Raw genomic sequence first — 26,210 nt, 5'->3', positions numbered from 1 at the left:
GGGGAGAAACTCTTTCCTGGGAGGGTGGGGAGGCCCTGGCACAGGCTGCCCAGAGAAGCTGTGGCTGCCCCTGGATCCCTGGAAGTGTCCAAGGCCAGGTTGGATGGGGCTTGGAGCAACCTGGGCTAGTGGAAGGTGTCCCTGCCCATGGCAGGGGGGTGGAAAGAGATGGTCTTTAAGGTCCCTTCCAACCCAAACCATACTGAGATTATGATTCTGGTCTATGATACTTGGATACATGGGCTGCCTGATCCCATGGGAGGGCAGGAAGGGCAGTCAGGGCTTCTGCAGACACCACAAACGTGATGCTGAACAGTTATAGCTCCTCCCAGCCTGGCAGCAGAGACTCTCCAGACTGAGAGGCTCAGTTCAGCCCCAGTTGTGCCACAGCACTGCAAAAGGTCAAACTGGAATGAAGCTTTTAATTAAAACTCAGGAAGTGCTAAAGAGACAGAGAACTGCAGCCCTGGGCTCCAACCAACCCCGAGGTCACACAGATCTAGTGAGCCCATCAGAGATGACACAGTGGCTTCCACACTCCAGGGACAATCCCTCCTGCACTGGGGCCATGGAAAAGCCACCACAGTGACAGAGGTTAAAAGCAGGGGATGCTGCCACGGGGCCACGTTTCCTGTCATCCAAGAACCCAACAAAGCATTGGAGATGAACAACTTCCCAGTGCTGTTTCCTCAGTTCCCCTCCATTCCAATGGATCCATCACTCGTGTTTATTGAGCCTCTCCAGAGGTCTGGCAGCATTTCTCAGAAGTTCAATTCAATGTGTGTGCAAAGTGCTGGAATCAGAGACTGCAGCAATGCTCTGGGAATGGGCCTTCAAGAAGGAGAGATACAGGAGAGGGGAGAGAGTAGGAGAAACTGGAGGCCAAACCATGTCTGAGCAGAGCCCTGGACATCAAAACTCTCATAGATACACTAGGAAAGGGGAAAAGCAAATGGCTCGTGGCCTGATCTGGTGATACCTGCTGGAAATCTGAAGTTCTGATTTCCCATCTCCTCCCAAACTCACCCTGACACCTGGACAGAGGCCAAAGTGCTCCTCTGGCTCCTAAAGCCTTCTGCTGCTGCAAAGAACAACCCACAGCTGGAGGGGCAGAGGGACATCAAAGAGCATCAGAAGCTCTAAGTTCTACTCTTGGCTCCAACCTCTTTGAGACCAAGAGCCAAATTCCTGCCTGTCTTTGTGTCCCTGAGGATGTTCAGTTACACCCAGATGAGGTCACAAAGCTGGCTGATAACCTCACATGGAAGCAGTAAAGGGGTGGCACAGAAAAACTTCACCATTAGCAAGATCAAGGGAGCTGAAAAAAGCATGTCCACCTCTGCTGCTCCATAACCCCTCTTCCCAAAGGTACAGCTACATGAAAGACCAAATTATCACAGAATCCCAGAATGGTTTGGGTTGGAAGGGACCTTAAAGCCCATCCAGTGCCACCCCCTGCCATGGGCAGGGACACCTTCCACCAGCCCAGGTTGCTCCAAGCCCCATCCAACCTGGCCTTGGACACTTCCAGGGATCCAGGGGCAGCCACAGCTTCTCTGGGCAACCTGGGCCAGGGCCTCCCCACCCTCACAGGGAAGAATTTCTTCCCAATATCCCATCCAAATCCACCCTCCCCAGCTTAAAGCCATAACCTGCTCTTACACCAAGGTCCTCTTTACTGTGTGAGTCCTGTGGAATTCAGGCAGCAGGAAAAGCAGAGTCCAGCCTTTGCAGGGCTGAGTCAATGAGCTGAGTGCCCCGTGCCCTGATTTTTCTAGAACCACTTCAACCCACGTTGCAAAAGTGAAGGAGAATGGGTGCAGGTCCTCTGCCAAAATACAACATATTTGGAACCAAGTAACTGCACTAAAATGTGCTGGTTTATTTTCACTCTGGGCTCCCCAAGCCTTTCCCTTCTCTCCCCGAATGATAATGGGCATAAAAATTAAATAGAAGTTCTCCAAGAAAAAGCAAAAGGCACTGAAGGGTCATAAATCACGGTCTGGATGGCGTTCAGAGGGAGCTGGGGGAGGAAATAAAGAGTGAAGCAGTGCAGATACTGCCTAAGATATACCAGAGACCCTTAAACACCCAAGACTCGTCCTCAGGGCAGGATCCACACAAGGGGTAAGTTTTGGTGAAGCAGCAAAGGGAATGTGCCCAGCACAGCAGAGGGGTTGGTACATGGTGCCCACAGTCCCACGGGGCTCAGAGCACAGGGAGTGTGTCCCCAGCACCACCCCTGCACCCCCAGCTCATGTGGGGATGAAGACCCTGATGAAAACAGCCTCTAATTTCCCTAAAGCCACAGTTCTGTACTGGTTGGTAACTGCTGAGGGCAGAAGAGCTGCAAACAGATGGTCTTTTTGAGGGGTTTCCAAGAAGTGCCCTTCTTGCTCATCCAAAGGGCCTGCAGGGATGGCCCCCTGGGACCAGGGCTGCCTCCCTCTCCCCTCAGGGCTGTCTCACTGCCACCAGCAGTGGGATCAACTGGGCACTTCAGGAAAAGTAAAGAGGGACCAGCCCAGTGCTGGAGTGGGGATAGAGACACCTCTGAGCAGCTGCTCTCCTGGATGGGATGTTCCCTCACCTGATGACCTGGGATCCTGGCATCAGCATTCCACTCACCTGGAACACTCCCCAGGGCACCACACAAGCCCAGTATTTTGGAAACACTACATATCAACACCGATTTGCTGCTAATAAACAAGATCACCTGTAACTGTGCAGGCACCTTCTACTTCATTAAACCTAAAGATTTTGCTCTCCAGGGGTTTGCTCCTCAACAGGAGCAGGAAATGAAAAGACAGAGAGTGTAATTTAATTGGGGATGAAGCTCCATCTCTGCACTGCCTGTCATAATTACGTGTCATTTAAAACAAGTGTGGAGCAGGTGTGGAATGGCACCAGCTCCGGATGTGCATGAAAAAGGGTGACACCAGCAGCATGTCCCAGATTGAATCAGATGGTGCAACTTAGAAACTCCTGTTCCCTTCAGGTTCTTCCTTCCTTTGTTTTCTCAAACTTCTCTGAGAAATTCAGTTTGGAAATGGGTGAGAAGAAATGGCATCTCTGCAGAGCCAGGGGGGCTGAACAGAAGAGAAGGCTGTTTCAGCATCAGGTGCTGAGGCACAGCAATGGTCCCTGAGAAATGTGGGCAGGGCTGGGGTTGGCAACAAGGATGGGCCAGTGGAGGTCCATCAGCACAGCCACATGTGTTCAGGTGACAGAGGGGGCAGTGCTGAACCTGCTGCTCCTTGTTCTTCCTCTCTGGGTATCCCTTTGCCTCCCTGTTCTGTCCTGGATAAGACATCCATGGGTTGGGTGCTTGCAGGTGAGTGCACCACTGTGGAAGTGAATCACAGACTTACAGAATATCCTTGGCTGGAAGGGACCCACAAGGATCATCCAGTCCAACTCCTGGCCCTGCACAGACACCCCAACAATGCCACCCTGTCCCTCAGAGTGTTGTCCAAACCCTCCTGGAGCTCTGGCAGCCTTGGGGCCGTGCCCACTGCCCTGGGGAGCCTGGTCAGTGCCCAACCAGCCTTTGGGGGAAGAACCTTTCCCTGAGATCCAGCCTGACCCTGCCCTGACACAGCTCCAGCCGTTCCCTCAGGTCCTGTCCTGGTCAAGTAACCTCAAGGTGCTGATGTTTGCCTTGGGAGCTGACTTGGGTGGGAGAGAGTTTCTGCTTTCCCTCAGGTCTCCCAGCCCCTCTCTCCAAGCTCCAGCACCAGGAGGAACAATGTGATAACTCACTTCTACCATGTTCATGTTGAGGGTTTCAGAGAGCAGAGGCAAGGAAGAGCAAGGAGAGCCTATGGATTGGTTGTGCTGCTTGTTACAAGGGAAAGAAGACCTGGACTTCACCTTTTGAGCTGCTGGGGAGAGTTCATGGAATTTAAGGCAGCTCAGTTGGCTCAAGCCTTCCCAAAACAGCTTCCACCACTCACGTGTCCCTCCCTGCTGAGAACTCCTCCAGCCCTCCATCCAGGCTGGGAGCTTGGACCTGCTCATGCAGACCCCTTCTGCACAAAACCAGTGGGTGAATGGGACCTCTGGGAGAGACCAGCAGGAAACCTGGAGAAACCAAACCATTTGACTTCGATCCCAAAGCAGAGTAGCTCAGCTGGGAGTGGGAACACTCCCAGGCACCTGCTCTGGCTGCTGGGTTGGGCTGAGTGACTGCAGGTTCCTCCTGGAAAAGAGATGCCTGAAGTGTGAACCAGAGCAGAGATCTCTGCCCTTCCTGCTTTTCCAGGTGTTATCAGTAACGCCCTGGATTTATTTAAATCTGTTTTTCTAACAGGTACCTTTTCTATACCTCCTACCATGGGAGATGAAAGAGGAGGAACCCCGTTTAACTGATGCACTTTAATTAGTTGCCTCTTGCTGTCAAAGCCCTGCTCTCATATTCTGATGCAAATTCACAGCCTTTCATTCTAAGCAATACCTCAGTTTGGCTTCAGTCTTCCAGTGATCCTTAAATGTCATGTTTTCTCCCCAGTGAATTAATATTCAGAGAATCACAGAATGGTTTGGGTCAGAAGGGACCTTAAGGATCATCTCATTCCAACCCCTTGCCATAAGCAGGATATTCAGACCCTCTAATTGTCACTGATCTGCTCATCCTGCCTTGGGCTGGGTTTCTTTAGCCACTGAGCACATCAGACACTTTTCCTGACCAAACCTCTTGGCCAGGATGGTGCTCAGGGAGCGCTCTGGGAACCAGCTCTGCTCCCACCTCTCTCCCACACCATCCCACTCCAAAACCCACCCAGCTCTGGGAACAAAACATGCCTTGCCCAAGGCAAACAGGCCCCAGCATCTTCTGTCATGGAGACATGAAACCCTGAACCACGTCCCAGCCCAGGATGGCAGCAGGGACAGGTTCCTCTTCAAGGGCCACGGGCACAGCTCCCCATCGTTCCTAATTTTATATCATGACGTCTCCATCTCCTGCCTGTCAATCCTCCTGCTGTCACAAGGTCACCAGGCCAGTTGGAAAGCAATTTTTCACACCCTTGCTAATCCAGAGGCACCTGGCTGCCTGCTCCCACTGGGAAACGCTGACAATGAAAGTAATTAGTGGGCAGCAGGACCTGGGGGGGAGAGGTGCTCCAGACAGACAGCACTGGCCTTTAGGGTACCAGCCAAAAATTCCAGGGATTCAGGAGCGGTTCCTGGCGCTTCCCTGCACTCCCTTCATGACCTTGGGCTTCAGCTCTGTGCTCACCTCCTTTCCCTGAGGCTGATAACACTTCCCAAGGGTGGCCACACAGATAAATTAATTCACGTTCAGAAAATAACCCATTATGATGGGCCCATTCAGAATAAAAATGGATGTGTTTTCCCTGCACCACTACCGGCTTCAGGGGAATGGAGCCAAGAATGGCTGTAATCTGGTCTGTACAGAGCCAGGCTCTTCACCAGACTTGTGCATGAGCTGGAGATTCTCACAATGTCTGGGCTGAGCAACTTGAGTGGCACAGGGTGCCCAGGGAAGCTGTGGCTGCCTCATCCCTGGAAGTGTCCCAGGCCAGGTTGGACGGGGCTTGGAGCAACCTGGGCTAGTGGGAGGTGTCCCTGCCCATGGCAGGGGGTGGAATGAGATGGTGTTTAAGGTCCCTTCCAGCCCAACCCATCCTGTGGTTCCATGACATGCCCAGGGCCAGGGGATGCTCCACAGCAGGAGGCAGGTCAGGAAGGGGTTAACTCCTCCTCACTCAGCTGGTTCTGTTACCTGGATGGATGAAATCCAGAGAGCAGTCCATGCACCATCTTCATTTTGAGGAATTTAGGAATTGCAGAGTGTGTCCCCATCCCAAACACGAGCACAGGCAGCCCCTGGGGCCCAGCTGCTTTCCCCCATCACTCCCCCAGCACTGACACTGCCTCCACACATCCCAGCTCCTGGGAAGCTGGGATAACCCCAGCTTGGAAAGAGAATGAAAAACATCCCAACATCCCTGCCCAGCAATGTTTTCTCCCTTCTGTAAAACACAAAGGGAGGCTCAGGAGCCAGGGCAGTGTCTGCTGAAGCCCAGCACACTGGGACACCTCGGTGGAAGGAAAGAGAAGCCCTGAGCTGCCTGTCAGAACTTCAGCAGTGGAGATAATTGGTTTGTACACATTCCTCCCCACCCAATTATCAGCTCAGTTTAGTGTTTGATTTCACAGGACTCTGGTCCAGCAGACTTGCTGCTGTTCCTGCTTCCTCTCCCTCATTCCTGTGGATATCACCCAGTCCCTAAATCATTTTTAATGGCCCCTCTCCCCCCATGCCCTCCCAGCTAATTCCAGCCCCATCAGCACAAGGAGGCTGCAGATAGGAAGGAGCTGACATTTCTCTTCTGAGTAATTTGCAGTGGATTTCTTGCCCGTTTGATGTAGTCATTTTGTTCTCTGCGCTGATGTGACATTAATTATTGTTAAATATTCTTATCTGTTACACACAGTTCTGTTTAGATAAAGGTCAGTGCGTGAACCCCTGACAGTGCTCGTTGCTGCCATGCTCCAAAGCCAATTTGTCATCCTCTCCCTTCAATACCTTCATCTTCGTTTCAGTCCATTTTCCCATTAATTCAGGCACAGCAGAGGGCCATTAAAAAATGCAAAATCTCTCAGCTGTTCATCTCGGCACTGGCACAGGGAATTAGGAGCTTGGGGAGCACCAGTTGCACAGGGAGAACAGGTAATAATGCCCAGGAAAATCCAGCAGCAGCCTCTTGTAAGGAGCTGTGTGGCTGCCCCCCAAAATATGCACCTATTTCTGCTTTAATGAAAGTCAGCTAAGCCTTGTCCAGCCCACAGTGCCTTCTCCCAGCCTGGTGTGCAGTGGGATAACAGCATAATCCAGAGGCCCTGGCACAGGCTGCCCAGAGAAGCTGTGGCTGCCCCATCCCTGGAAGAGTCCAAGGCCAGGTTGGACAAGGCTTGGAGCAACCTGGACTGGTGGAAGGTGTCCCTGCCCATGGCAGGGGTGGAATGAGAGGAGTTTTAAGGTCTCTTCCAACCCAAATCATGGTGGGATTTATGATTCTATGCTAAGCCCACACCACCCTCTCTTGGCAGAGGACAAGAAGGGCAAGCTCAAGCCGTCCTTACCAAACTTCCCAGCAGGGCAGCACAGGGCAGCCTGATCCACCTTCCCAAAGGCCTGGGGAGCAGCTGGATGCACAGGAGCCTGCTCACAGAGAATAAAACCTGCACCTGCACCTGCTCTGTCTTGCTTTTCCTCTCTCTGACCGCACAATTCCCACCCAGCCACCCTGGCACGTGCCTCCCATGTGAGCTGGGGATGGGGATACAGGGGCGCCTGCCTGGGACTGGCTCCAGCACCCCCGGTCCCTGCCTGCCCTGGGAGCCCTCGAGGAGCCAAAATAGCATCTCCACAGCATATCAATAGCAGGGGTGTTGAGGTTTGCCAGCAGCCTGTGACCTTGGGTGGCCCTCCCCAGGGACAAGGAGGTCATACAATCCTCCAGGGACACACGTCAGCGTGGCGACAACAACGGGCCTTGGGACAGTCAGTCTGTCACAGGAGGGGCACAAACAACAGATCTCAGGACATCCAGCCTGTCACAGGAGGGCACGGAGCTGCCACAATCCCGGAACAATCCCCAGCTCATCTTACACTGGACAGGGCCGGGGAGCAGGGCTGGCAGCCCCCAGGGCCTGAGCAAACCTGCTCTGCTGAAGCTTGTGGGCTTTTGTGCCCCCATCCAGCAAAGTGCTTCACTCCAAGCACACAAACAGCCCTAATGCCATCCAGGGAGCCCTTCAGACACTTCAGTCCACGCCTAAGGGAGCACCTGAGTGAGGATTTCAGAGCAGCTGAACCCGCAGGCTAAATGAGACAGAATCTCAGAATCCCACAATCAGCCAGGCTGGAAAAGACCTCTGAGATCATCGAGTCCAACCTTTGACCCAACACCACCTGGCCTACTAAACCATGGCACTAAGAGCCACATCCAGTCTCTTCTTGAAAACCTCCAGGGACGGTGAATCCACCCCCTCCCTGGGCAGCCCATTCCAAGGTCTGATCACTCTGTAAAGAATTTCTTCCTAATATCCAACCTGAACCTCTCCTGGCACAGCTTAAGACTGTGCCCTACTGCTGGGAGACTGACCCCCACCTGGCTCCCCCCTCCTGTCAGGGAGTTGCAGAGTCAGGAGGTCTCCCCTGAGCCTCCTCCTCTCCAGGCTGAGCCCCCCCAGCTCCCTCAGCCTCTCCTCACAGCACTTGTGCTCCAGTCCCTTCCCCAGCCTCGCTGCCCCAGACAGTGACAAGGACCAGGGTGGGGATGCTCAGGTGTGGCAGGAGGCTCCCAAAGCAGGACTAGGTTAATACAAGGGTGGATTCTGCCACACGAGTAGAGAAGGATGCAAAGGTGGATTCAGCGTGACTGAAGTAGTGCACCATGAATCATGTGCTCTCTCCAGCACTTGGCAAATGGAAGAACATTTGATCCTTTATTCAAAGTGACATTTAATTTTGCATTGTGCTAAATCATTCTGTAATTCTGAATAAAAGAGAATAAACTCCCAAACTCATCCCCCTCTCAGTGAAACACAAATAGTGCATTGTGCTGAATGGGATCTGTAGGGTTTTTCTCCCTTCACTTACAATCACAGAATCATTAAGGTTGGAAAGGACCTCTAAGATAATTGAGTCCAACCATTAACCCAGTACTGTCAAGGCCACCACTAAACCATGTCCCTAAGCACCACATCCACATGTTTTTTAAGCACTTTCAGGGGTGGTGACTCCACTACTGCCCTGGGTTGCCTGATCCAGTGTTTGACCACCCTTTCTGGGAAGAAATCTTTCCTAATATCCAATCTAAACCTCCCCAGAACAACTTGAAGCCATTTCCTCTTGTCCTGTTGCTTGGAGAAGGGACCAACCCCCACCTGGCTCCCCTGTCCTGTGAGGGAGTTGTAGAGGGTGAGAATGTCCCCCCTGAGCCTCCTTTTCTCCACACTAAACAACCACTTTATCCATCCCAACCATAAATAAGCTCCAGGACAAATGGATATTCACATCCCAGGCCCTCAGCTCAGCCCCCCTGCTGCCCTCCCCTTGCTAAACTGGGAGCAGGGAAGTGCGAGAGCTGGCTTCACACGTCTGCAGAGGTATGAGAAACACAGCCCCCCTCCAGGCTTGGGGACAGGGTGTCCTGCAGCTAAAAATACAGAGACGAGCCAAAAAGTCAAGGCTAGCAAGAGGCATTGGTGGGGTGCCCGAAAACAGAGCCTGTTTATTTCTGTGGCCAGTGCCCACCCAGCAGGAGAGGCTGCACACACGGTGCCTGCCTGACGGACACGCTCCTGCAGCTGCACGAGTCCAGTTCCTCACACACACAGGGCTTCCCTCTGCCCTTCCCCCAGAGCAGCCTCATACCTTTCCTTCCTCTATTTTTAGCTGCTGCACAAAGCAGGGTAAGGTGCAGGAGCAGAGGGAAATGGAAATCACCACCCTGGTAAAGCCTCTCCCCTTCCACTGTGAGAGGGAGCTCAGGATCCAAGCACCAGCAGGGTCTGTGCTCAAACCTGCCCAGAGTTTGTGGGATCCAAGATGGAAATATCTCCCAGAAGCTCTACCAGCAGCCTGAGCTGGGTGGGAGATGCCCAGTGCCTGGTGCAGAACTGGGCTGGTCTGTGCTCCCCCCAGGGCCCCCACTGCACCTTCCCCGGGGCTCCTGCCCTGCCCCAGCCCTGGGTGCCTGCCACAGGGGGTTTGGGCTCTTCCTTCAGGGTGTCACTGCTCAGGGCACCAACCTGGTGTAAACATTCAGCATTGCAAGCACCTCTGTATTTTGGGGGCTGACCTGGGTTTGGGAAGGGGGGTCTGGCATTGCTCAGTGGATGGTGAGGAACCGCATTGAGCATCACTTCTTTTTTCCATTTTTTACTATCATTATTATTATTATTTGCCATTATTACTGCGTTTTACTTTATTTTCAATTATTAAATACCTTCCACTTGACCAGGCTACTCAGGGCCCCATCCAACCTGGCCTTGGACACCTCCAGGGATGGGGCAGCCACAGCTTCTCGGGGCAACCTGTTCCATGACTGGAGCTGTCAGAGCTCAGCTCTGCTCAGCCAGTGGAAAGAGGAACAGTGACACCAAGGTGCAGCCACTCCAACACCACAGGAGCACCACAAGGAGCCTTTGGCACCAGGCACGTGCCAGGCTGAGCTTCCCACCCAGGGCTCCTCAATTCCACTTGCCTTCCTTCATTAAGCACAATGGACAAACACCTGAGACCAGCACTGAGAGAAATCAATTATCTGTCTATTTAACCTCTAGCCCGGCTGTTATTCCCTCTGTCTCATGTTTGATTCCACCCTGACATCTGACAGGAATTCAGGCAGGACAAACTTCCAAGGTGAGGAAAGGATAATGTCAGAGTTTCTCCTGCAAGTGGAGATTTCAGCATCAAACTGCTGCAAAAATATGAATAGAAAACTCCAGACCTTTAAGAGCAGCTGTTCCCTCTGCAACCTGCACTCAACATGGATTAAGGTCCATGTCCTGCTGTAAGAAACATCTCCTTGTGACAGGAATGCTGGTGGAGCTCTTGGATAAGCGGGTACTTGATTTTCAAGGCCATGCTTTGAGTGACCTGCTCTAGTGGAAGGCAGCCCTGTCCATGGCAGGGGTTTGGACTAGATCACCTGGAAGGTCCCTTCCAACCCAAACCAGTCTGGGATTGCAGGCACTGCATCAGGGCTGAAAGGAAGGATCACTTGAGCAGGACATGAGTCAGCAGAGCCTGGTGAGCACCTGGCTCAGCCAGCAGGGCTGGAGGCAGCTGCCCGCTCACTGCAGGGGTTATGTGCTTTCATCTCACTGCAGATGGCAGAGGCACCTCATGGGAACAGAGGATCCAAAAGGTTTTCCCCATCAGGCTTCCATCAGAGAGATGCTCTTGGCTCCAGTGCCGAAATCCAGGGAAGAAAAGATCTCCAACGTGGGATAATTCATTTTTTGTGCTACTCTGTTCTCCAAGAGCACATCAGATCAGGGAGAGCTGGTATGAAAGAGAAGGAAAGGAGCCTCTGCTGCTCTACCACCAGTGTGAGCTTTGACACAAAGCCCACTAAATCCCAGTTCAGCAGCCACCTGGATGCTTTTGGTCGTGGTGCACAGAGCATGGTCCCTCCAAGCTCTGGCTGGTTGGGAGGGTCCTTTCTCATCCCCATGATCACAGACACCTCTTGAGAACCTCCTTCCAAAGGAGCCAGTGTTCCCAGTGCAGCCACATGAGACTCCCCAGGAGCTGCCAAGGATGTCCCCACTGCCCAGCACTCCCTCAGCTCCAGAGAGGGGATATTAATCCTCCCCTGAGCTGGTGGTTTGTTGTACACAAGCAGTTCCCTGCCTGTAATGAAATGGGTGTATCATCCCGATTAGGCACAGTCGTTCCATCCAGCCTTTAATTAGAGCTGTGTAATTAGAAATTCACTGAGTTATTTCACACAGTGGCAAACAAATACTGCTTGGATGGGGGTTTATGAGACGGTGACGGATTTCTCTGTAGCTCCCAGAGCTGACTGATAACCTGCAACAAATGGCATCTTCAGTTCTGGGGCCTTCACAAGGTGTGCAGAATGCTGAACATCAGGCCCATTTTGCATGGTTAAAAAGCAGAACTCAGGCGAGAAATGTGGAAAACATGACCAGTTCCAGGCAGTGTTTTTATCTCCTGCCAACCAGCGCAGTCAGGAGGCTGCTGCTGCAGCCCCTGGTGCTGCCCTGGAGGCACCAGCCCCAAGCACCCAGCTGGGCTCAGGACCAGGAGGTGGAATGGCCCCAAGTCACCACCACAGGGACACAGGAATGGGACATTCATATTCCAAATGCAGAATATGCCAACTTAAGGGCAACTGTTTTCATAGGTACCCATAGCAAATGAATACTTCATAGTTAGAAGATGTGATATTGACCATTTTGAGGTGGATTCTTGGCATTTTCTGGAGAACCAAGTGCCACCTGCTACCCAGCCAGGCCAGGAGAGGGTCATCATGGGAGCTGAGCTTTTTTGCCTCTGCCTTGGCATTGTTTGGGATAGCTGGTTTCCTAATTTGTAGCACCAAATGCTGCTATTCCCTGTGGAAGCAGGGACACTCTTGTAAGTGTATAAGGCCTGATGATACCATTATTTTGACTGAATTAAAATTGTGTTGGCTTGAGTGACTTGGTGTCAGACAGCCCCACTGCAGCACAGATGAGGCACCTCATCCTAAGCAGCTGCTTGGATAATGAGCAACTGTGGTTTCAGCTCCTGACACCAAACATTTCTGAACTAAACCAGCTCTATGCAGATGATCTGGTGGAGCAGTGAGCTGAAGTCATTTAATGTCTCCATTTGGAGAAATCCTAAGGGCTCAGAAGGCTTTTACAAAAGGCCAGACGGGCAGAGGGGGGTGCAGACCCACAGGACTCAGATTGGTGGGTCCCAGCTGGGAAGCACCAACGGGAAGGATCAAGGAACCTGGTTGCCCGTTTTTGGCTATTTTATCCTAGAAATGAGATCTGAGAGGTGACAGAGGCTGCTTTCCACAGGGAAAGCATCAGGTCGGATGGAAAATCATCTGAACTAAAGGAGAGACTGTCACACAGAGAAATCACAGAATGGTTTGGGTTGGAAGGAACTTTAAAGATCCTCTCATTCCAGGCTCACTGCCAAAGGCAGGGATGTCACCCATGAGACCAGGTTGCTCCAAGCCCTGTCCAACCTGGCCTGCCCAGCTTGCCACCAGATGCCTTCACTCCAGCCAGGTGAGGCCACTGAAATCCAAAGTTGTTTGAATTCACCCCAAGGCAGAAAAGCATTCTGTGGCACAGTGAGAGCAGAACTTGGACTCACCCCATGGCACTGCAGCTCCAAAAGGCTCCCTGAGCTCCTCCTTCTGGGAGAGCTGCTGGCACAGCACTGGCACCAGGCACCTGCAATGGGCTGAGTGCTCTCTGCACCCAGGGGAAAACACACAAAGCATCCAGGAAAGCAAGGAGAAAATGCTCTCCTGAGAGACTTGAGCCTGAGCTTTTTTCCATTAGACCATTTTTACAGATGGGGAAATGAAGCAGAGACAAGAAATAGCCCCCAGACGTGGAGTTATCTGCTGGTAAGTGGACAGCCAGCTTTACTATCACTTTTACACAATGCCTGACTACTCTGAGCAGTGTTTGCACCTGAAGTAACTGCTCCCACTTAAGCAGGAACAGTGCAGCACAGCCCTCATGGCAAGGCTCAGCTTAAGGCCAAGGTGGCCACCCAAGGGGATGATCCACACCTTCCCTGGGCTGGGAGAAGGGCCCAGAGCTTCTGAGAAGGCAAAACCTACCCTGGCTCAGCCCCAGCTGTGACAAGTTATGGCAGGATTTGAAAAAAAGCTGGAAGAGATAGAAAACAGCAGCTCTAAAAGTGGAGGTGACAACAACTCCAAAAATCATGGCTTCTCCTGAAGAGTTTTTTCCATTAAACTGCTTCTCCAGCAGCAGCACTGGCAGGTGGGAAAAGGGGAAACCAGTTCCACCACCAACTCACTCACAAGGATAAGAGCATTTGATTAAAGGAGGTCCTTAACAAACATCTGAAGGACCCTAAGACATGTTTGCAGTCATATCTGGAGCTAATTCAAACAAGATGTTTAACTGCACACCCAGGTGACAGTGACATTGTGTGGTTTGTTTTCTTCACCTTCCCCAGCTTCCCCTCAGGTACATGCTCCCTGCTGCTCCAATTTCTCCCAGACCTGTGGGTGGAATAAAACTTCTCCTGCCCACCTGCAGGGTGTTGGTGTGGAAGTGCTCCTGGTGCTCATTCCAATCACAGCCCTGAGGGACTCTCAGGAACCCTCCAGCTCCTCAGGCCAATCCCAGACGAGGGGCACAGCAGGAATTTCAAACACTGCCTCGAGTGGAACAACTCTGAGAGCTCTTCATCAAAACCACTTGATGAACAAGCCTGGGAGAAAACTCATGTCTGGAGCAGCAGCTGGTGCAGCAGAGGAACCTGATCCATCAGGATCTACAGCAAATCTCCCAAGGGGTAAGGAGAAATTCTGGTTTCTGAGGATGGTGGTCCTCTAACACTCCAAGAATGGGGGTAGAGTCGATGGACTTGGGACAGAAGTTCATTTTCACTTCACTTAAAAGCAGACCTCCTTCACTTTTAGTCCAAAACTCCTCATCAAAATGTGAGGTGACTGGTTTTGAACGGAGGAAAATGAAAATTAACTTGAAAGCCAACCAAATTACTGCTGAGAAACAGCCCCAGCAGAAATCTGAGATGGACCTTGGACTTGAATCTGCCACATCCTGGAATAAGTATGGACTGTCCATACTCAAACTTCCAAACCTCTACATTTTTAGGGTGTTCAGCTTCTCTTCTGCTCTCCTCTGGTATAAAGTATGGGTTCCAGGACTTCACCACGATGTCCTGATAATAGAACAAACATTAAAAAAAAAAAATCCCTGATCACAACCCAAAATTTATACCAAAGAAATGGAATTTTCAAAGCAGACTTTTAAGTGGAACACTTTTTTCTGTCCAACACTTTTCCTGGCACATCTGTATTTTCCCAAATGTTTCCAAATTGATGAAAAAAAGCTATTCTATGAAAAAGATCTCCTCATTCAGGACCTCTTCTTACCTTGCAATGGTGAGTGAGCATTGATTTACCTAGAGGTGCTAAGGGGGTGGTGATTAGGAGAGAACAGCTTCTCACACCCTCTGGACAAGCAGGCTCCCAACACAGCCCACAGGGCATGGAATGTCAGGGACAGGGCCACCAGAATAGGTCTGTCCCTGTCAAAAATCCTTGCCTGGTAAGGTCATCTTTTATTTATTGTTTTAGTGCACTCAGGAATTTTGTTTCCTTCATTTTTTTTCTTTTTATTTTTTTTCTTTTTTTTTTAATTGCTGTGATGGAAACAAATTGTCCCAGATAATTCCCAGAGCTGCTGGGGAGCTCAGGGGGCTTCATCCCTCTCAGGTTTGTCCACGTCTTTTTCCCAGTCACAGGATCCAGAAGGATGGAGCTGCTGAACATCATCCAAGTGGGATGAGCAAAGGGAATGTTGCCCTCTGGAGTTCCACCGTGGTGGGTGAGGAACCTCAGAGCTTTGGACATGCTCTAGGCATGTCTGGGAGCGTTACTACACCCTAAGGATGGAAAGGGGAGAAGGGCTCAGAGGGAGGTTTTGGGAAGAAATCCTTGGAAAAATACCATTGGGACAGGGATAGAGAACCCTGATGAGGAGGAATCCCAGGGGTCAAGCAGGAGGCAGCCCCTGAGAATATGTTGGAAAACACCAGCCCAGCCAAGTCAGGACAACCAACCTACACCACCATTCCCAGCTCTCCCTCCAGTCCTAAAACACCTTCTTCAGCTTCTCCACTCAGAGACTGGATGAGGGATCTCCAGAGGTCCCCTCCCATCTGAACTGCTCCATTCTGGAGCTCAGCAGAAGTGTATTGGGGTGGCAGGACTTTCCTCTTGGCCATGGGATGCCTGAATCTGGAACAGCTCTAGCCAGTCTGTGGGGCAGCACTGTGCTGATCCCAGTGCCAAACTGGGGAGGGCCCAGCCTGAGTTAACATCTGCTGAGAGTTTCAAGATCCCAGCTCTGAGCAAACAGCCTCCCAAATTTTATATGAGACAGTCACCAATATTTTGCCTTTCCTGAAAGAACAGGTCTCATTTAGTCACTCCCCAGGCTGCAGAACAACAGGTAGGGAATTGGAGCAGTCTGGGGAGAAGTGGCTTTGCTGAGGGGCAGTAACACCCTCTGCCTCCTGACCATCCTTCTGCTCAAAGTGGGGAGTGACAGACCCCTGAAGGAAACCTCAGCCCTTCTTTCACCCCCCCACATGTCCTGGGTGTAACACAAGCCCTGCTGCAGGAATCAGTGCAGGAATCAGTGCAGCCCCCCCTCCCCTGGCTCCTGCAACTCCAAACCTTCACAAAATCCCAAGCACGAGCTGCTTCCCAAGGCCCTCAGTGTCACACTGTGCAGATGGGCAGGATTCAGGGCCCTGCTGTGACTCCTCCACTGCACAGAGACCCCAAACCCAGCCCTGCAGCGGGATGGGATGGTCCCACAGGTGACCCCTGTGGGTCACACTCTGGGGTCAGCAGAGCCCTCGGGCAGCTGAGCTGTCCCCTGTTGCTCAGCAGCCCCTGGCTGAGCCCTCCTGGCTCTCTTCACACGGGGCACAGGTGGCTCCTCCTTGCCCAGACAGATGGAGGCAGGTGGGTGCTGACGAGGTGGCCTGAATCATAGAATCACAGAATCAGCTGGGTTGGAAGGGACCTTCGAGATCATCAAGTCCAACCCTTGATCCAACCCCACTGTGGTTCCCAGCCCATGGCACTGATGCCACATCCAGTCTGTCCTTAAACACCTCCAGGGACAGTGAATCCACCCCCTCCCTGGGCAGCCCATTCCAATGGTTGAGCACCCTCTCTGCAAAGAAATTCTTCCTGATCTCCAACCTAAACCTCCCCTGGCACAACTTGAGACCGAGCCCTTTTGTCTTGCTGATGGTTGCCTGGGAGAAGAGCCCGACCCCCCCCGGCTCCCCCCTCCTGTCAGGGAGTTGCAGAGTCAGGAGGTCTCCCCTGAGCCTCCTCCTCTCCAGGCTGAGCCCCCCCAGCTCCCTCAGCCTCTCCTCACAGCACTTGTGCTCCAGTCCCTTCCCCAGCCTTGTTGCTCTTCCCTGGCCCTGCTCCAGCCCCTCCATGTCCTTCCTGAGCTGAGGGCCCAGAGCTGGACACAGCACTCCAGGGGTGGCCTCACCAGTGCTGAGTCCAGGGGCAGAATCACTGCCCTGCTCCTGCTGCCACACTGTTCCTGAGCCAGGCCAGGATCCATTGGCCCTCTTGGCCACCTGGGCACACTCTGGCTCCTGTTCAGCTTCCTGTCAATCCACACTCCCAGCTCCCTCTCTGTCTGGCTTAGCACACCCCCAAATCTTTTGGGGAGGGTCCCCCTCAGGCAGCACCCCAACACGAGCTGCTCCCCTGTACCAAGGATCTCCCACCACTCTGAAGGATTTAACTCAGGTCCTGAGCTGCCAAAGCAGCTCCAAACACCCCCCCAGCCACCAGAACAGCCCCAGCACCTTCCTCCTTGCTCTGCCAACACCCCAGTTACCCCCAAACCCCCCTTTTTGGGCACCCCTGCTTTGCAGGCTCCTCCTCAGCACAGAACAAGGGATCACTGTGGTATCTCACACAGGGCTGTGGATGAGAGCTTGGATCCTGGAAATACTATCTGGGAGTGGGAAGGGAGAGGCAGCCCTGCAATGACAGCCCTGCTGTGTCCTTGCAGAGGAGGGGGTGCTATGGATTAACAGGAACTGGTCACCCCCTGATGGGTTCTCCTCCTGCAGCCAGCAGACATGGAACAGCAGCTCCATGGTGCCCTGGAACAATTCCCACCTCCTCCTGAGGAGGCTGACTGCCCACCCCTGCCTTGTCTCCCGGGAACCAAAGGGATGTTAAGTACTTGTCTGAGGGAATGGAAGTGTCACAGAAAGATGGGGAGGTGTAACATGGTGGCAATTACCTCATAGAAAGGTAATTACCCTCAGGGTAATTACAGCAGAAGGTACCTTCCAGGGCTGCACCCATGTCCTGCTCTAGTAATGGATCCTGCCAGCCAAAATCCCCTCTGGAATTACCCCTGCAGCAATGGGAAGACTCTCAGTCACATCCATTTTCCTGGGCAGTCCTGTCCCAAGAGAGAAAAGCTGACCAGATCCAGTTGTGAGGGCTGTGCCCATCCTCCAACAGCCCCAGACAGCAGTGGGGTTTGTGTATCCCCCAAACAGGGCTCAGCACACACTGACCCACCCCACAGCCCCCAGACCAATGCCCTCAAGACCAGCTCTGGGCCAGGATGCCAGTGGAGGAGATACAAGCACTTCCCTGATTTCAAAGAGCATCCTCCCTGGATTCATTTAGCCCAATTTGTCCTAAATTGATTTCCCATTCCCACTGGCTTCTTAAGGGAAGAGGAAAACAGATTGGAAGAGTATTTCTGATTCCTGCAGCCAAGCAGATCTGTGCTGGTTGGAAAATAGACAGGTCCTGTTGAGGCAGGAATAACAGTTTGGGATTCCTCCCTCTGTGTATGGAGAGGAGGCTTTCCTTCCCTGCTCCTGCTGTGCCCAGGGAAGGACCTGGATGAGTTTTAATGTTCCTTCCAACCCAAACCATTCTGGGATTCTGTGATTCCCTTCCACTGTCAGGCCTGGCTTTTCAAAAACACCTGGGGAGTGCAGGTGATCCAACACCCTTGGAATTCATTCAGCTGCAAGTGAGACACAAGTCAGTGAGAAACTTGGGCTCCACTGACAGTCTGGCTGTTAAACATATTAAATACACAGCATATTAAACACACATCAAATCCCTTCACATTACACCTCTCACTCCAAGGCAGCTCAAACCCTTTGCCAGCTGACACTGCTGCCCTGTGCTCACCTGCAGAGCCACAGCTGGGCTGGGGGGGGTCACATCCCCACAACAGCTGGGCAGAACCTCCCCCAGATCACAGCAGAGGTGCCACCACCCCATCCCCATCACCCCCCTGGTGTGTCCTGCTGCCTGTGTGGCCCTTCCTCTTGAACAACCCAGCGTTATGTTCCAACAGGAACAAGCTGGCAGGAGATGTCGTGCCCAGCCAAGTTCCTCAACCCATCTGGTCACTGGGCACCAAGTCCCTTCTACACAAACCCAGCCCTGCAGTTCAAGATTCTTTTCTGGGGTGTATGGGCAGCAGGAACAGCAATTACAGACAAACAGCTATTCCCTACTCTAACAAACCCCAAACAAAATAAAATCCAACACCTCTGGTGTTTCTATGGGGTATAAGTTTCATTTATTTTAAAGACGAAGCACAGGGACCATGAAAATATTAAACCCCATAGAACTGCTTCCCTCTTTTCTGATTTAAATGCCAGTCACTGGCCACATTCAAGTCATACAATTCCAAATGTGGTTGTTCTTTGGCATCAGTACCCACCCTTGCCATGTGGGCCTGCAAGACTGTTCTCTCTCATTCTACAAAATAACTTTTAGTCCTTATAAACTATGGTGCCAGTTCAAAACTGGACAAAAATCCAAATGCATCAGCTCTGTGCTGGGCTGCTCCAGAGATTAACCAGTGTCAGAGAGCACAGAGGATGAACTGGTGGGCACTGCTGAGCCCCATCCTGGAGCCCAGGGCTCCCAGAAGCAGGAAAGAGCAGACAAAGGCTTCACACATTTCCTCTGAAATAGAACTACATCTCCTCTATGACCCAGAGAGGTCCACAGAGACCCTGCAGTTTCCCCAACACCTCCAAGTTTTCTTTATTTCTTCTCATTCATAGGAAAGATGCTTTCCACCTCACCTCTCTCAGAGGAAAAATGTTGCTAAATTTGCCCTGGACTCTAAAGATCACCCAATATGAAACATTCTTTTCACCCACACTGTGGCTGTAATGTCTCCTTAAAATCTGCAGTAGAGCAGAGGATTCCTGGGGACTTTTGTGCCAGTCAAACCTCCCTGTGATCTCTGCCTGTCTCCTCAGGGATGCAGAAAGGCCACGGCAGTGCCAGGCACATCTGCACTGTTCCCACTCCAGCCCATGAGCTCAGCAGCCTCCAATGAGGATTTTTCCACCAGGCCAGATATCGAGCTGTGCAGATGAGCAACTCCCTCACACCAGGAGCCTGCAGGTCCTCTGGGAGACCAGGAAAAGGCTTCCATGGGGCTCAGGCTGGTCCCTGATAACAGGCCCAGGATAATGGGGTGATGCTGAATCATGGATGAATTGGTACCCAAGGCAGAGATTCCTGGGACTGGCAATGCCACCTCCCTGGCTGCAGATGTAGACACCAGGGCACAGCAAGAAGAGAAAGAGAAGATTTGGGGGCAGAGGATCCTGGCAGGGAGAGGGGAGGGAGCTGAGAGTGCAGGGAGAGCAGGAGCAGAGCACCCACACTGCAGATCTCGGGGCCAGCCCTGCACACACAGGGCATGGGCTTTTCTGAGCAGCCCCCTAAAGCACCCACTGCACAAGGAGACACAGGGAACTGTGCTGAGAGGCTTTGTCCCAGCGATCCAGCTGGTTTAGGGTGGATCTCAGGCAAAGGTTCTTCCCCCACAGGGTGGTTGGCACTGACCAGGCTCCCCAGGGCAGTGGGCACAGCCCCAAGGCTGCCAGAGCTCCAGGAGGGTTTGGACAACGCTCTGAGGGACAGGGTGGGATTGTTGGGGTGTCTGTGCAGGGCCAGGAGCTGCACTCAGTGATCCTGATGAGTCCCTTCTAAATTAGCATATTCTATGGTTCTGTGACTGCAAGAGCACATGCTCCTGGCTCTCAATGTCCCACCCCTCAAATCCACAGGCCCTCCCTCCTTCCTCCTCTCCCAACTCAGTGGTGGTGCCAAGCAGAGCACCCCTGCAAGGTCCTTGAGCTCCTGCCCTTCATCTACCCCAAACGCTGGAAGCTCAGCTGCCTCATCCCCAGCCAGGCAGGATTCAGCTCCCAAACCTACAATCTTCCAATTCTCCCCATCTTTGAACAGTTTTAAAAGCAGCTCAGCACTTCAGACCATGAAATGTACCCACACTGTGCCTCAGGACGGGGTCAGAGCAAAGCAAACGTGCCAGCACAGCCAGGAGCATCACACCTGCCTCCCCAGGGTGCTGGTGTGGGGAATCCACCTGGGAATCTCTCCAGAAAGAAATCCACCTCTCATTTTACCCCATGGTGAAGGGATCCAACTCAAATCTTGCCTCCAGCAGCACAATATCTTGTTTCCATCCAACCCAGCCAGGCACCCCACACGCACAGAGATGAAGGGAAGAGCTGCATATTCCTACGTGTTCCTACAAGACTCCCTGGTCTGTCTGGAGGGTGAAGTGCCCGAGGAAATGGTTTGGAGGCTTGAAGGAGGCACTGAAAGGAACCTCCAAGCAAGAGACACCACCCAAGCACCTGGAATTCCATGAGGAGCCTGAGGACTCCACTCACAGCCACTGGTCCTTGCAGATGTGAATCCCTCTGCAGAAGCAGAACCTCTAAGCAACAATGGTTTCTTTCCACAGGTACTTTCTAGGATGAAAAATGTGGAATAGCTCTAGACAGTGCCTGGGGCAGCACTGTGCTTATCCCAGTCCCAAACTGGGGAGGGTCCAGTGTGAATTAACATCTGGGAGCTCCAAGATCCCAGGCTCTGAGCAAACAGCCTCCCAGATTTTGTATTTGAGATAGTCACCAACATTTTGCCTGTCCTTAAAGAGCAGGTTTGATGTAGTCTCTCCTCAGCCACAGGCAGCTCTGTGTATAAAGCCATCACTCACTTTGATCCCAAAGCTCTTGCCCAATATCCAGCTGCTTTTCCACAATCCAGTGCTGGACTGTGCCCTGGAGGACAGCAAAGCCCAGCCCTCCCCCAGCTTCCTCAAAATACACCAAATTAATTGGGCTTCTGAATTTATGAGGTTAGAGCCAATTAGCTCCATTTGACCCAGATGCTTTAAGCAAGATTTTTCTAATACACTGGAGCTCGTTATCACACAAATCCATCTTGGTGCCAGGTAAAAAATGAGCTGTCTCAGAGCAGGTGTGACCTGTGACCCTCTGGGATGAATTTTCGTCCTTTCTGGGGGTGCCAACGTGCTCAGCACAAAGAGCCAGGGAGGAGAGCCCAGCCTTGTGTTTGCAGCTCCTCCAGCCAGGAACAACCTGTGTGCCTGCACTGATTGTAGATTAAATAAATGTACAGACACCCAGCACCTCTTCCCATCCCACCTGCTCCCTGACCAGGACACAACCTGAGTTTAATGATGCCCTTTGCACAATGAGACTGTTAAATCCATGCATGTTAAATCCAGCAACAGACCAAAATTCCTTTTCTGGACACATTTAATCTGCAGAAAGAAAGGCCAGGTTGAACGGGGCTCAGAGCAATGTGGGACAGTGGAAGGTGTCCCTGCCCATGGCAGGGGGTGCAATGAGATGGGCTTGAAGTTTCCTTCCAACCCAAATCACTCTCTGATTCTGTGAAAGAAATAGTCCTGCTCTGCCCATTTGCACTGGAAGAGTGAAATCACTGCACCTGAATGATGCAAACCAGAGCTGCAGCACCCAAATGTGCAGCAACCTCAGCAACTGGGGTCTCACAGAAATTAAAGAATCCTCAACAAAACTTTCCATCCTCCTGAAGGAAAATGTACTGTTAGAGGGGTTTTCTTCTAATGAGAAATGTGAAAGCAAAAAAGGGTTTGATCATTTTTTTCCTTTGAAGCAGCATTTCAAAGCATCAAAATAAGCATCAAACCAACCCCCATTTTTACATGTCGTTTTATTGACACTCCCAGCAACACGAATGATGCTGCAAAACCCCTCAGAGTGAAGTGGAAAACACCAAATTCTCCCAATTTGTTTTTATTTTGCGAGTACAACTTTCAGTCTGTCAGATGTTCTTGTCAAGGTGTCAGACACTGAAGCATTAGAATCTCTTACAGATCATTTCCCACTTCCAGGAGCCCCCCACAGCCAGCAGGGAGGGCTGCTCATCACACCTTCCCCCAGCACAGGGCCCTGCTCTGTGCTAGGGAAGGGCAGGGAGATGCTTCCAAAGGGATCCAGAAGAGATGAGAAAAAAGGCCCACCTCTACAGCAGAGGACATTCAGCCTCCAAACTCCTCACTGCAGGTCCAGACAGTTTGGTTCCTTAATGGTTGGGACACCACAAGCCCCACTGCTGGATTATAACAAGGAGGTGTCACAGGGAGAGGATCAGAGAATGATTTACATTGGAAAAGACCTCCAGGATCATTCCCCCAGCTCTGCCAAGGCCACCACTAACCCCTGTCCCCAAGTGCCACATCTGCACATCTTCAAATCCCTCCAGGGATGGGGACTCCACCACTGCCCTGGGCAGCTGTGCCAGGGCCTGGCCACCCTTTCAGGGAAGAAATGTCCAATTTAAACATCCCCTGGCACAACTCGAGGCCGTTTCCTCATCATGTCACTTGTTCCCTGGGAGAAGAGCCCGACCCTCCCCTGGCAGGGAGTGGCAGAGCCCTGGAGCCCCAGGAGGTGCCACATCACTCCATCCCAATCCCCTGGCACCTGGGAGCAGGGATAACCCCTAATGACAGGGCTTGGGGGCTGGAGATCCCCTCTTGGGGCTTCCCACATCACCCCAAGGCTGGAAGGATCTTGTGTCCTCCCTATAGCTGGACTGGGGGACCCTCCTGGCGAGCAGGGCAGCCCCCCAGCTCCCCACCCACAGCACCCACCCCGTGGGACCCCACTGGGGTGTTGCCTCTGTGTGTCCCCACAGCAGCCACACAAGAACCCTGCAAGTGTCCAAGGCCAAGCTGGATGGGGCTTGGAGCAACCTGGGCTGGTGGAAGGAGTGTCCCTGCCCATGGCAGGGGGTGGGATGAGATCAGCTTTAAGGTCCCTTCCAACCCAAACCCATTCTGTGATTTATAACTCAAAGGCACAACTCCTGCAGGGCTGAGATGGCTTTTTCCCCTCTCACTAAACATAAAGACAAGATAGATCACAGCAAATGCAGTCATTGAATAAGCACTCAGTCCTCAGAAGTGTTATGTAATCAACCATGAACCCCTCCTGCCTACCTCTGATTGAAAAAATGGATTTTATTTTAGTCATCTTTCCCTGACATTCCTTCATTATCACCACCAGGCCTAAGGAATGCAATTAAAGCTAAAAGTCTCTTAATTTCTCTCCCTTCTGAACAGGTTCCATTTATTCTTTCTTTTAAAGCCCTTTAAGGGAACAGTGACTGAAGTCACAACTTGCACAAACAGAACTGGATAGGCAGGAACAAACCCCCAGCCCGAGGAGCCATTCCTGCAGGATTCCCAAACACACACCTCAAAGAGCAGGGAAACAGAGCTGGTTTGTGCACAAAGCTACAAAAATAAAAGTTAAATGCTGTGCTGGGCCAAGATGAAAGCAAATCCACAGGGGAATGGTTCTTTCTGCCTCTCTGAGTTTCAGCAGGCTGAGGTACTTCCCAGGAGCCACTAATCAGCCTAATTGGGAGGGGAGGGCTGGGGTACAGCAGCTGCTCAGCAAACTTTGGCATGATTTTTCAGGAAGTCCCAATTTTCCCTGCTGCCTTGGATTCAGTGTGTCTCCACGGATTCTGCTGTCCCCTGCTTTGTTTTCTTTCCTCCCTTCCTCCTCCTCATCTCTTTCCCTGCTCATTTCATCAAAACCCACAGGTCTGGTCACCAAAAAAAGAGCCCTCAGAAGCCCATCGTGCTCTGCCCTGAGTGAAGCAACAGGACAGCACACTGTGCATCCCCAGGGGGCTCCTCCATGGCCCAGGGAATGGGGGACACAGGGCAGGGTTAGATGGGATATTGGAAGGAATCCTTCCCTGGGAGGGTGGGGAGGCCCTGGCACAGGTTGCCCAGAGAAGCTGTGGCTGCCCCTGGATCCCTGGAAGTGTCCAAGGCCAGGCTGGATGGGGCTTGGAGCAACCTGGGCTGGTGGAAGGTGTCCCTGCCCATGGCAGGGGGTGGGATGAGATGAGCTTTAAGGTCCCTTCCAACCCAAACCATTCTGGGATTCCATGATCATCAGGGCCCAATGTCCTGCTTTTACCACCTCTAGACAAGGTCATGTTGGCTTCTGGTGATTGGGATGAGCTCAAAACAGCTCAGGCTGGGAAACACCAAGTTGGGCTCACATGGCAGAACACCCTCAGGAATTGTTTCCCAAGGTTTGACCTGGGCCATGGAACAGATGGGCAAAGCTCCCTGTCAAGGATCACAAAATATCCTGAGCTGGAAGGGACCCACAGGACCATCCAGTCCAGCTCCTGGCCCTGCACAGACACCCCAACAATCCCACCCTGTCCCTCAGAGCGTTGTCCAAACCCTCCTGGAGCTCTGGCAGCCTTGGGGCCGTGCCCACTGCCCTGGGGAGCCTGGGCAGTGCCAACCACCTTTCCCTGAGATCCACCCTAAAGGCAGAGCTCAGTCCCTCCCTGGCTGGGTTCCAGCTCCACACGTGCCTGTGGACACTGCTCAGGAATTACACACTTCATCTTCTGTCATCTTCCCCCCCTGGAGGAAGCAGGGCTCTAAATTGAATTATCACAAAGAAATCAATTCCAGATCAAACCTCTGTGAAATTATAATTGCTTTAATGATCTGCAGGCTGGAATAGACAGGGCCCAGGGAAAGCATCACACACTCTCCCTCTTCAGTTCACAAAGCTCCTCTAGGAATCAGCCTTTTGTTCACAGGGAGCATTAGTGTTTTCTAATTATGTATTAATTTAATCTACTATTAATTTTCAATTATTGTTATTACACAGGAACTTCCTTTTTCCCAAATGTGACTGCTGTGGAAGATGCTGAATTCCAAACAGCTCTGTGGTGAGCTGACAGGCAGCAGCTTAGCCTTTAAAAAGGGAAAAAAAACCACCTTCAACAACCGATTTTGATGAAGACATTCCAAGCAAACAAAAATATATTAAAAAAAAAAGACACACACAAACCTTTCTGACTCATCTGAAAATGCTCCCAGCAGCCTGTTTAGCCTAAAGGCTTAAATCACTCAGGTACAGCGTGTCTGTGGAGATTTTCATTAGAATTGACATTTTGACAACTGCAAAAAAACTCTACAACAACCCCACTCACAACATGATGGGCAGTTTAAAAATAATTATCAACCACAGGGCAAAGACACTCAAGGAAATGAAGTTTCACCAAGCTCCCTCCTCCCTAAAGATGAGGGTGAACATGATTTTAAAGAAAATAAATAATCAACTATTCTTCCTTGATTAATTGTAGATGCCAGAATAGCTCTGGATTTTCAGCATCAGCAGGAGCAGAAGGGACACGACTTTGAGCAGAGCTGGGCTGGATGGACACACAGGTGTCTGTGAATGTGCAGGGGTTTAATTCTTGGATTTCACATTCCACAGACTCTGCTCCTTGGGAAGCTGCTGGTGCTGAGTGTGGCCCTCTCCCCTATGGAAAATATCCAAGGTGCCCCAGGGAAGAGGAGGCACCTGGAGAACTCAGCACATGTTTGGTTGGTCCTGCCTTTTCCAGGGGTGCTGGAGGATGAGGCTTCCAAAGGGGAATGCAGAATTCCTGCTCATGGACTTTGGGCCAACCTGCACCGGCTTGGCA

General features: G+C 51.9%; 1 protein-coding gene across 3 annotated transcripts in view; it reads right to left on the bottom strand.

Annotated features, from left to right (window-relative positions):
* RALY (RALY heterogeneous nuclear ribonucleoprotein) overlaps positions 1-26,210 on the bottom strand; it is a 121,349-nt gene that overhangs the window by 77,258 nt on the left and 17,881 nt on the right. The gene's annotated exons all lie outside the window — the stretch shown is intronic.

This window comes from Pseudopipra pipra, chromosome 17 (genome assembly GCF_036250125.1).
Source record: "Pseudopipra pipra isolate bDixPip1 chromosome 17, bDixPip1.hap1, whole genome shotgun sequence".
Classification (NCBI taxonomy): Eukaryota; Metazoa; Chordata; class Aves; order Passeriformes; family Pipridae; genus Pseudopipra; species Pseudopipra pipra.
The sequence above is the reverse complement of the archived record's forward strand: the minus strand, read 5'-3'. Positions and strand labels throughout refer to the sequence as shown.